The following is a 12,735-nucleotide window of genomic DNA, read 5'->3' on the forward strand; positions in this document are numbered from 1 at the left end:
TGTGGCTTGTCAACTTTTGGCAAATTCCAGTCTGGCTTTTTTATAATTTTTTTTCAACAATGGTGTCCTCCTTGGTCGTCTCCCATGAAGTACACTTTGGCTCATACAGATGGTGCGATCTGACACAGATGTTCCTTGAGCTTGAAGGTCACCTTTAATCTGTTTAGAAGTTTTTCTGGGCTCTTTTGTTACTATTCGTATTATCCATCTCTTTGATTTGTCATCAATTTTCTGTCCAGGACTATTTCATGAGTTATATTTTTTTAAAAATTCTGCGGAAGCATTGTTGAAAAGCAATGTCTGACTTTCTTTTGTTCATTGTCATATATTTTTGATTTATTATTACTTTTGACAGATTCAAGTTATTTCTGTCACCATTGTGGGTTTTTCTGTCATTAAACGAGGGGTACCAACAATTTTGACCACATGTTTATAATGAGACAGATTGGGATACTATGAATACTGTCAATGATCAGGCGGTGTCTGAATTTTTAGATGTGCATAAAAGCATGATCCACCACAGTTTTGTGCACTTCTGAATAGAAGGACAATGCTGAACAGAGTTCAGATGGAGTAGAGTAACCCTACTGCATCATTGTAATGAATGGATCCCTCGGAGGTTTCATCTGAATCAAGTCATTTGGAGGTTTAGATGGAAACTTCTGTATAAGTGCTTATCGCACAGAGCAGTAGGAAAGTGATCTACGTGGCAGGTTTTGCTGTAATCACACCAACTAAAAGAATAAAGTTGTACAATTACTTAAACCATACAGGGAAATGTGTAAAAAATAAAACAATTTTGTCATGTCGGACACTGTTCGCACTAGGGTGTCTGGCAGACAGCGGTAATACCCCATCCTACCACTTGGTTCTCAGCGGCGCTAGTTGGTCTTCTGATCCGGCTTGGATTGGGTTAACCAGGCTGTCATTCTGGCTGAGGGCTTAGCCACGCCCTCTGTCTTTAAATTGCCCTGTGTGACTATGGGCATCGCCGACTATAGCTCTTGCCTTGTGCTAAGCAATACCGGTCTGGAGTGGTGGTCTAAGGAGCATACGGTTGCTGGTGTAGTATATTCCATTGTTGCCATTTTGTCTCCCTGTGTTGTATTATTTGATTGCCCTTGCACATTACTGTATTCCCCTGTGTGTACGCGGTGTGGTGCATTTCCGTTATCCCTGTCCATACTTATTTGTGGGGTCTGGTGCTTGGTCTCCTCACTGGGTGGAGGGTGGTGGGTTCAGCTTAGGGCTGGACAGGAGACAAGGACAGGGTGGAGGCCCAGGCAGGCACACCTTCAGTGTAAACCCTGGGTTGAGGGACAGACAGGGTTTCCCCTAGTCTGAAGGACACCGCAGGGGCCCTGGGGTTTCAGCCTAAAGTTACCTAGGCTTCCCATGACAAATTTCTTGACCTACAACTGAGTTGTTCATTCAAACTCCCAAAGATCATAGAATCATAGAATCATAGAATCGTAGAGTTGGAAGGGACCTCCTGGGCCATCTGGTCCAACCCCCTGCTCAAAGCAGGATTCGCTAAATCATCCCAGTCAGATGTCTGTCCAGCCTCTGTTTGAAGACTTCCATTGAAGGAGAACTCACCACTTCTCGTAGAAGCTTGTTCCACTCATTGATCCCTCTAACTGTCAAAAAGTTTTTTCTAATATCTAATCTGTGTCTCCTCCCATTCAGTTTCATCCCATTGCTTCTAGTCTTTCCTTGTGCAAATGAGAATAAAGTTGATCCTTCTACAATGTGACAGCCCTTTAGATATTTGTAGACAGCTATTAAGTCTCCTCTCAGTCTTCTCTTTTGCAAACTAAACAATCCCAAATCCTGCAACCTTTCCTCATAAGATGGGGTTTGCAGACCGGTCACCATTCTAGTCGCTAGTCGCTCTTTTCTGAACTTGCTCCAGTTTGTTGATGTCTTTTTTAAAATGTGGTGCCCAAAACTGGACACAATATTCCAGATGAGGTCTGACCAAAGAGGAGTAGAGGGAAATATTGACTTCACGTGATCTAGACTGTATGCTTCTGTTAATACATCCTAGAATTGCATTTGCCTTTTTTGCTGCTGCATCACACTGTTGACTCATATTCAGTCTGTGATCTATTAGTATACCCAAGTCTTTTTCACATGTGCTGTTGCTTAGCCCTATTCCTCCCATTCTGTATATGCTTTTTTTATTTTTATTGCCAGATGTAGTACTTTGCATTTTTCCCTGTTAAAAACCATTCTGTTAGTTGCTGCCCACTTCTGGCGGAAAGGCTCAGCTCACATTTGTCCTGTGCTTTATGCTGAGGGCTTACACCAGGTTTTTTGTGTAAATCTGTGAAATATGAAATTCAACTGGATACCCCACTGAAAGATTACCTATAATGAGGCAGATTGGGACACTATGGATGCTGTCTATGATCAGTCAATGTCTGTCTTTTTAGCTATGCATAAAAGCGTGATCCACCACAGTTTTGTGCACTTCTGCAAAGAAGGATAACGCTGAACAGTGTTCAGATGTAGGAAAGAGTAACCCTGCTGCCTTACTGTAGTGAATGGATCCCTTGGAGGTTTGATCTGAATCACTTCATTTGGAGGTTTGGATGGAAACTTTGATGTAAGTGCTTGTCATAGAGAGCAGTATGAAAGAGATCTTAATGGCATATAAAATGTTCACAACAAAAGCTTCAACTCATTAAAAAAAGGCAAATTTCGACTCCAAGTTACAGGAAGTTCAAAGACTCTGGAAAAGTTCTATGGCTTCTCACTCCTCAAAACAAATTACGCAAATTTTGTGCTCCCAAATCCAACTGCTCCTCTCCCTTCTGAGCCCCACAGTGTGCCTGAAAAACATGTATTGCCCATATGTTTGTCGGGGGAATAACTTTCAAACTTTGGGCAATTGAATTCTACTCTTCTAGCACTTAGGGGCTCTGTATAAAAAGTTTGCAAGCTTTCTAGGAAAATCTGCGCACCAGGAGGCAAATAGCAGTCCCTCCCGAGTCTTGTCGTGTGGCTAAGCAGTACTGTTCAACCACATTTGAGGTTTTTCTATATTCAGCTAAAATCCCAGTGTGAAAATGTAATATCTGGTGCTAAAACAAAATGTAAGTGGTAAAAATGTATTTATTTTTAATTCCCTGGCCAATGGGGTAAAACTGTGATACACTCGTAGTGTCAATATGATCACTGCATGCTTAGATGAATTCATTGAGAGGTTTAGTTTGTAAAATGGACTCTTCCAGTGGGCCATGGCACCCTCTAACCATAGCTGCGAAATCTGCACTTTAGCCTTCTAAGCTTTGAACTGTGCCTCAAAAGTAGTTTCCAATTTAATGTAGGGTATTGGAGCAATCAAGGGAAATTGCACAAAAATCTATGAGGTCCATTATTTCCTATTAGCCCCTATAAAAATAAAAAAATTGAGGCTAAAACAACATTTGCAAAAATGTAAGTATTCTTTCTTTACTGCCCCGTGGTATAAATTTCTGTGGGTCACATGTGGTTTCTACAAGCTTAATGCACCTCAAGATGAAGGAATTGAGAGGTGTAGTTTGTAAAATTATGTGAGTTATGGGGGATTTTTGCAGTTTTTTCAACTCTGGGGTTCTGCTTATGTGGATAATAGAAAAAATTGGAGTCATGTAAGTAAGAGTCATGAGTAAGACTGTTTAGTGGAGTCAAAATGCATCGACTGGGTCATGTCGACTATGAAAATTTTCTTTTGTATGCACTATCATTTATTTTGAAAAATAAAAAGAAAAGGAAAGTCCAGTCCTGTTGAGCTGGACTCCAATTTTTTTCTATTATCCTTGATGTGAAATCAGGGTGAGGCCGGTGTCTGAACCCAAGGTGTATGAGCATAGAGCAACTATGTGGATAAGTTTTTATCTCTGCTAATGTGACATGGCACCGTCAAATCATTTCACCAAAATCTGAACTCCAATATGGTGTTTCTTCCCTTCTTTAAAAACTTGGTTTTGACTGTCTATGGGGTATCGACACACTCAGGAGAAATTACTCAACAAATTTTGGTGGCCATATTTTCCTGTTGCTTGCCCTTGTGAAAATAAAAAAAACTTGGAGCTAAAAACATGTTTGTGGAAAATAAGTAATTTCTTTTATTTTCACAGCTCTATGTTATAAACTTCTGTGAAGCATCTGTGCGTTCAAAGTGCTCAAAACACATCTACATACATTCCTTAAAGGGTGTAGTTTAAAAAATTGAGTCACTTGTGTTTTTTTCACTGTTTAAGCACTTCAGGGGATCTCCAAATGCTACATAGCATCCACTCTCAATTCCAGCCAATGATGTGTTCAAACCTCAAATGGTCCTCCTTCGTTTCCGAGTCCTGTCATGCGCCCAAGTAATAGATTTCTCCAAACATGGGGTATTGGAATTCTAAGGAGAAATTGTGCAAGAAATTTTGAGGTCCATTTTCCCCTGTTATACTTGTGAAAATAAAAAATGAGGGCTAAAGAACATTTTTGTGGGAAAAATATACCGTATTTTGTGGATTATAAAATGCACCGGTTCATTAAATGCACCCCGAATTTTGTGGAGTAAAATCGGAAAAACATTTTTTAATAAAATGGTGGTGCATTTTATAATCCGCTTGATTGGTAGATTACCTCGATGGTGGCAGCGATGGAGCAGGGTCCCAAGTTGGTAGGTCGCTGCAGTAGGAAGCTGGCGTCAGCAGCCAATGCATGAGATGCTGTGAGCTGCAGGCTGGTATGAGGTGGTGTTGGGCAGAGATAGGAGTGGGGTGATACTTTGGGTCCCAGGCTGGTAGAAGGTAATGTTTGGTAGTGAGCAGGCTCTGCCTACATTTTGTGAAAGTCCGAAGCTCTCTCATTTTCCATGATTTTTAATTCTGTGGACTCCAAGAAAATGGCAGCCTCTGTCGGCCATTTTACTGGAGTTCACCGTTTGCATAATTAAGATCTCGAGAGCCGAGATTTTGGGGTCGAGATTTCAGTCTGCGAATTTGCAGTTTTCCCAGAGTCCACTACATTGAAAAACATGGAACCTGTGGAGGCTCTGGTCTTTGACAAAATTCTGGTGGAGCCCCTGCACCGCCAAACATCCCCTCCTACAAGCCTGGGACACACAACATTTCCCGACTCCTGCCTCCAGGAGAAGCTTCCAGCAGCAGTGACTCTCGGACCCCACACCACCACAGCCATTAAGCTACATTCAGATTATAAAATGCTCCTCCATTTTCCCAAGAAAAAATTGGGGAAAAAAATGACCCCTTATAATCTGAAAAATACATTATTTTTTATTTTCACAGCTTTACATTATAAAAATCTGTGAAGCTTCTGGGGGTTCAAGATCTAGATACATTGCTTGAGGAGTCTATTTTCCAATAAGGCGTCACTTGTGGGGGATTTACTGTTTCACATCAGGGCTGTCTAAATGTGACATGGCTTTCATTCTCAATTCCAGTCTTTTTTGCATTCAAAAAGTCAAACGGTGCTCCATCCTATTTGACCCCTGCCATATCCCCAAAAAGTACTTTTTGCCCACATATGAGTTATCAACATGCACATTTTGGGGTCCATTTTTGTCGTTTCCCTTGTGAAATAAAAAATTTGGAGTTAAAAGAACATTTTTGTGCAAAAATTAGATTTTTTTATTTTTATGGCTCTATGTCTTAAACTTCTGTGAAGCATCTGATGGCTCAAAATGCTCACCACACATAGGGATTCTATGGGGTTGACATGCAACAGCACAAGGGGAGGCTATGGAGGTGACATGCTGCACATGGGGAGGCTATGAGAAGGCTGTATACTGTCATGCAGTATATGGGGAGGCTGTGTGGGGCTCATGCAGTATATTCGAAGGCCGTGTGGGGCTCATGCAGTATATAGGGAGGCCATGTGGGGCTCAATCAGTATATGGAAAGGCTGTGGGGGCAGAATGCAGTATATGAGAAACTGTGTGGGGCCTCATTGGTTATGTGGAGAGACTGTAGGGATCATGCTGTATATAAGAAGGCTGTGTGGGGGCTCATGCAGTATATGGGGAGGTTGTGTGGGGCCTCATACAGTATATGGGGAAAGTGGGGCTCATGCAGTACATAGGGAGGCTGTGTGGGGCTCACGCAGTACATGGAGAGGCTGTGTGGGGCTCAAGCTGTACATGGGGAGGTTGTGAGGGGCTCATGCTATACATGGGGAGGCTGTGTGGGGCTCATGGTGTACATGAGGATACTGTGTGGGGCTCATGCAATACATGGGGAGGCTGTGTGGGGCTTATGCTATACATGGGGAGGCTGTGTGGGGCTCATGCTGTATATAGGGAGGCTGTGTGGGGCTCATGCTGTATATAAGGAGGCTGTGTGGGGCTCATGCTGTATATAGGGAGGCTGTGTGGGGCTCATGATGTACATAAGGAGGCTGTGTGAGGATCATGCCGCATATGGGAGAGGCCATGTGGGGCTCATGCCACATATGGGGGAGACTGTGTGGGGCTCATGCCGCATATGTAGTAGGCTGTGTGATGCTCATGATGTATATAAGAGGCTGTGAGGGATTAAAGATATATCTGGGGTGTCAGCATACTTAGTTCTGCTCAATATTAAGTGATATAATTAATATTAGTAAAATAATATTGAGTAGAATTAATTTCAAGCTATTGTTTCAGCCCTCCACAACAGTCATGGTCTCTCATGTGGCCCCTCAGGAAAATTAATTGCCCACCCCTGCTATAGAGTCTGCCTTTGGGGAGTGCATTATATTATAGAGTCTGCCTATGAGGGGCTACATTATACTATAGAGTCTGCCTATGGGTGCTGCATTATACTATTTAGAGTCTACCTATGGGGGATTGCATTATACTATAGAGTCTGCCTATAGGGGCTTCATTATACTATAGAGTCTGCCTTTGGGGAGTGCATTATACTATAGAGTCTGCCTCTGGGGGTTGCTTTATGCTATAGAATCTGCCTATGGGAGGCTGCATTATACTATATAGAGCCTGCCTATGGGGGGCTGCATAATACCATAGTGTCTGCCTGTGAGGAGTGCATTATACTATAGAGTCTGCCTATGAGGTGCTACATTATACTATTGAGTCTGCCTATGGGGGGCTGCATTATATTATATAGAGTCTGGCTATGGGGGGGCTGCATTTTACTATAGAGTCTGCTAATGGGGGCTGCATTACATTATATAGAGTCGGATTATGGGGCTGCATTATACTATATAGAGTCTACCTATGGGGAATTGCATTATACTATAGAGTCTGCCTATAGGGGCTTCATTATACTATAGAGTCTGCCTTTGGGGAATGCATATTACTATAGAGTCTGCCTATGGGTGCTGCATTATGCCATAGAATCTGCCTATGAGAGGCTGCATTACACTATATAGAGTTTGCCTATGGGAGACTTCATTATACTATAGAGTCTGCCTGTGGGGACTGCATTATACTATAGAGTCTTCCTACAGGGTCTACATTATTCTGTAGAGTCTGCCTATGGGGGGCTCCATTATACTACATAGAGTCTGCCTATGGAGGGGGCTACATTATACTATATAGTCTGCCTATGGGGGCTGCATTATACTATAAAGTCTTCCTATGGGGGTCTGCATTATACTATATAGAGTCTGCCAATGGAGGGCTGCATTATACCGTAAAGTCTGCCTATGGGGGCTGCATTATACTACTTAGTGTCTGCATATGGGTGGCTGCACTAAACTATATAGAATCTGCTTATAGAAGGCTGCATTATAGTATAAATTCTACTTATGGGGGTTGCCCTACCTTGTCATTGTGGAGGATTAAAAAATCTTTTGGCCAAAACAAAAGCTGCTGGCTGTATGTGTGATCTGGTGATGGGAACTGTTAATGTGTGATGGGGAGGAATTGGTGCAGAAGTATAGTTTTTCCAAGAGAAGATGGTGGGACTGTGGAAGGTTCGAGGGGTAGAGGCAGGGCTAGGGTGGAGCCTGGGCAGAGATTCAAGGGCGCTCAGAACATTTTGCCAGTATGGGGCCCCGAAATTCCTTGCGGCAGCCCTGTATCCTGATATCTATATTGCTATAGTTGCTATTTTTCATATATGCAAGTGCTGTCAACTATAGTTCCCAAAATTGAGTTCTTATTGGACATCTTTTTCACATTCTTCCCTAGAGTTCGTGAAATCAAGAATTGTTCTTGTGACTGGCACTTACCTTTTGTGACTTGCAACCTCTATTGGATTGTTATTTCCCAATCAATAGGGTTGCACAGTACATGCTTGGCTATGGATAGTGTTAATATTTTCATTGTGTATATGATTATTCATATTATTCATATTATTGATTATTCGTTATTTATTTGATTATTCATATTGTACTATGCTTATGCATCTTGCATTTACTGTACTATATTTTCTTTAGTCTGATTTAAATAATTTAATAATTGTATATCTGTCTTGTGCACGTACATGCTCCACTGATTGGGTGCTGTGAGCAAAACTGGACTGCTTGTTCTGTATATGTGCATGCGTAGTGTGCATCATTGGATTTGTTGTGCGCATGTGCAGTGCTGTTATTGGACTTACAGACTCGTCAAATTCATTTAGCATGTGCTCATCCATCAATTGCACCATTAACTAGTTGACTTGTGCGCAGGCGCAGCATCATTGTGCGCACACTCTGCAATATCTTCTGATACGCATACACACTGAGTTCTGGGCATGCGCAAATAAATTGCCATCTTGGACATGGTCGCTCTCGGTAAATCTAACAGCTGATTCTTATTTTTTCTGATTGTTCCACTTATTTAAACAGCTGGTACACAGACTCCTGAGGAAGCCACATAGTAGGCCGACACGCATTGGGTATTCATGCCCCATTACTCTCTGCCAACCATTTGCAAATTGAGAATATTGGCATACCATGGCATCACGTGTCTTGCAGATTTGTCTACAAGTTGTGTTAGTTCTTTTGTGGCATTTATTTGGTGTTTATAATGCATGATACATTACTATATGCATGATATATTACTGTCACTACTATATTGAGATATATATATATATCTTAGTGCTTCAACTTTTCTGACTTTACCATTTGATAAATTCAGGCAGGCTATTAGTAATTTCGGGTGTTTTTGATGTTTGCCAGCATATACTGAGAGCATTATACATTAATAGTCCCTGTTGATATTTACCATGCGCTAACATTTTTCTCTTTTTTTTCAGTCACATTTTTTTGTGTACTGATTGTTGACATGGTGTTTCATATATGATAAATTGTAATCTAATCTACTAAATTACTCTGTTGGTTTTTCATAGAAAAGAGCTTTTCAGTCTATGCTTTTCATGTCATGTTTGACTTTTAAAATGTTTTTAAAAATGTATTTTCTGTATGTTTCAATAAAAGTGTTCTCTATTTTATGGTGATACCTGTATCCATAGCATGTTTCTTTTTTTTTGATACACTGTTCTGTGATGTACCGTACCCCTCACTGTTTGTTATCTGTCAAATAGTCCATTGGGGCAGACATAACGCCAGTTTTTAGTGTCACTCATGTGTGGCATTTCACAGGGAGTGAAGTCGGTGACATGCGTTCATTTTTGAGTGACACACATTCGCTTTTCATCTTGCCGAATGTGACGTTCAGAAAGATATACAGAGTGACAGCGGCGTGTTCACTTAGATGTTAGTGATTGGGAGTAACGCGGTGCCTCTCAGAATCATGGCGTGCATTCCAACTGAACGGAAGCAGCACCTAAGATGCTGTGTCTATGGAACACTCCTTATACACATGGAAACAGTAATGTATTGGGGTAAGTTCTCACCTAAGATGCAAGCTGCGAGTTTTAAATCACTGACTGTTGTATGTACTGTATTGAAGTCTCTGCTCTATAGCCCGTCCCACTGTTTACGCACAATCCCAGGAGGGAATGTTAGCCCTGTATTTTTTTATGAGATGATGAATGTCTTCCCCCTGATGAAACTTAAATGAGGAAGCGAGACTATTCCAATTACATCATAAAAATAGGTGAGGTTTTTCATTATTTTTCTATTTATGAATACTAGTTTTATTCATGACTACTGTCATGGTTTGATCAGGCTTCTTGCCCTGCACTCACAGGGTTAAGTGTATGTGGCCTCTTTCTTGATCTGGGAGGGGTATTTATACTCACTCTTTACCTGGGTTCTCTGTCAGCTATACTGTTATTCTGGCTGTGTGTCTGACCCCCCTGGTGTGTTTGTATATTGCATTGCTTGTTTGCTTCCCGTGTAAGACCCGGTCCATCCCCTCACTCTGTACTCCGTCTCTTGTTTTGGTACTATTGTCTTTTCCGGTTCTGACCTCCTGGCTTGGCAATCGTTACTCCGCTACAGTTTATCCCTATTGTACCGTCTATTGCCTGTTCTGGTTTTCTGATCTATTGCTACATCCCGACTATCCATTCTGTCTAACCCTTTGGTACTGTCGTGCGATCTCAAGCTTTGACCTTGGCTTGATCTGGTTTCTGTCTCTGTCTATGCCCCTTGGTAACATTGTCCAGTAGTTACCTTTCCAGGAGTTTCCCTGCAGCTCCTAGCTCTGTGGAGCTTAGGCCATGCCCCCAGCAGTCACGTGCTTCAGGTCCTGTGAGCCTGGAGCATGCATCGTCACCACTGCTGTCGCACTCCGCAGGTATCTTTGTGCACAGTTTTTGTACTCAGGACACGCGCACTGGCTCAGTGAGCAAGTGCAGTGCAGTGTTCCTGACAACTACATATAATGATTGAAAGGGTCATTTTATTTTGACCATTGATTATAATACTGTTCAATAAGAGATTTCTTTAATACTTGGATTAAGGTCATATATATTATAAGGGGTTCAATCCACAGGAACCGCTATATCCCATATTGACCATTACCAGTTTTTCCTCTCCTACTGGGAGTTGGATTATATCAGTTTTTGCGTGTGGTGATTAGTCATCTGGTTTGATATGGCTGACATATTTTAAATATTTTGATATACCGTATTTTGAGAAGCATTGGACCATAAGACAAACCCCAAAGGAAAAAATGTTTTTATTAAAATGGTCGTACCTCTTATAGTCCACTTTTAGGGTAGCTTATGTGGGGTGGCTGTGGTGGAGTGGGGTCCAAGCAGACTGGGCAGTTGCAGGGAGCTGGTGGTGGCAGCAGGAGTGGGGTGATGCTGAGGTGGGCTCTGGGCACTTCCTATCTTTTTCAATGCGGTGGACTTCAGGAAAGTAGCAGCTGGAGGCAGCACATGCTAAGATTGAGATCTCAGGAGCTGTAAGATGGCAGAGGAAGAGGCTGAGATACAGAACACACAGGCTAGTGATATGCTTCTATGGAGGCCTAATACTGTATGCAGTGGACTATAGGGGGTCTCAATTTGTGTGTGAGGACTATGTGGACATAATATTGCATGTTGGGGCAATGGGGCATCATATTTTGTGGGAAGGACTGCATGGGCATTGTCCTGTGTATAGGAATGCTGGGAAATTATGTGTGTGGAGACACTGGGATGATGTCAAAAGGAACCCAGAGAGCATTACACTATGGATAAATGCATTGTAGTTATCATATTGGAATTGAGAGGCATAATACTGTGTGGAAAGCATCATACTTTGTAGTGGGTGGACTGTGGGATCATCAAACTGTGTGGGGGATACTGAGGGCATTGTACTGTGTTGTGCAGACTGTGGGAGCTGTCTCCTCTACTGTGTGGAGGGCAGGAAGCTGGAGATATGCAGTGTACTTTGTGTAGGGATAAAACTAGAGATATCATGCTGTGGGCGGGGGGGTCTGTGGTATGCAACATACTGTGTGTGAAGGACACTAGAGGCACCACGCTCTATCTATAGGACATTAGGGTCATGATACTGTGTGTTGGTGATCTGAGGGAATAATGCTATGTGGGGGGACTGCAGGTGCATCCTGCTTTGTGGGGGCTACAGGAGGACCATGCTGGGGGTTTGGATTAAAAGAAGGGACATTATATTATGTGGGAAGAACACTAAGGGTATCATAATGTATGGGGAGACTGTGGTGGGCTGCACACTTTGTGTGGCGCCCTTTGAGGCAACATACTTTATAACAATTTATTGGTAAAAAATAATTGTAGAAACCTGGAAACTCATATTGTCCAGTCATTTGTATAGCATAATGCAAACAAAAACTCAAAAAGCAAGGGTGTCATTTTTCAGCATGCCATTGAATTTTTTCCATTTTTTAGCAGTATTTTATGGTAAAATAAATGACATCAGTCAAAAATATAACTCATCCTGCATAACCAGTCTCTCATACATCTATAGACAGAAAAAGAATAAAGTTAAGGTTCTTTACAGAATAGATGGAATTAAACGAAAGCACAAAAGTGTTAAATTATCTGTTAATAAAGGCGTTATTAGAATATAAAGCTACAGTAAAAGCCTTTATGAAAAGTTAAAGAAGACACAGCCATTTCCTATGCATTAAGCTGTTATTCATTTCTAACATTTTAGTAGCTTTAAATTTCTCTAGAGACACTTAAAGAAACAAGGCTCTTATTTTCTGCAAACAACACTAAATCTTAATCCAGTGTGAGAATTATATATCAGTGAGATAAATTATCTAAAGGATTTTAAAACCTGATCTCACTTTAATCCATGTAATTTTATCAGATAATTTAAACAACTAACTCTGATTATAAGATAATGGTTGTTACTTTTCTAAGATACCTAAAAATAACATTGCAATTTAAACCAGAGTTTATTGATTAGTGCAGAAGGGAT

This window comes from Dendrobates tinctorius, unplaced genomic scaffold (assembly GCF_039654945.1).
Source record: "Dendrobates tinctorius isolate UK_male_01 unplaced genomic scaffold, ASM3965494v1 ptg000064l, whole genome shotgun sequence".
NCBI classification, from domain to species: domain Eukaryota; kingdom Metazoa; phylum Chordata; class Amphibia; order Anura; family Dendrobatidae; genus Dendrobates; species Dendrobates tinctorius.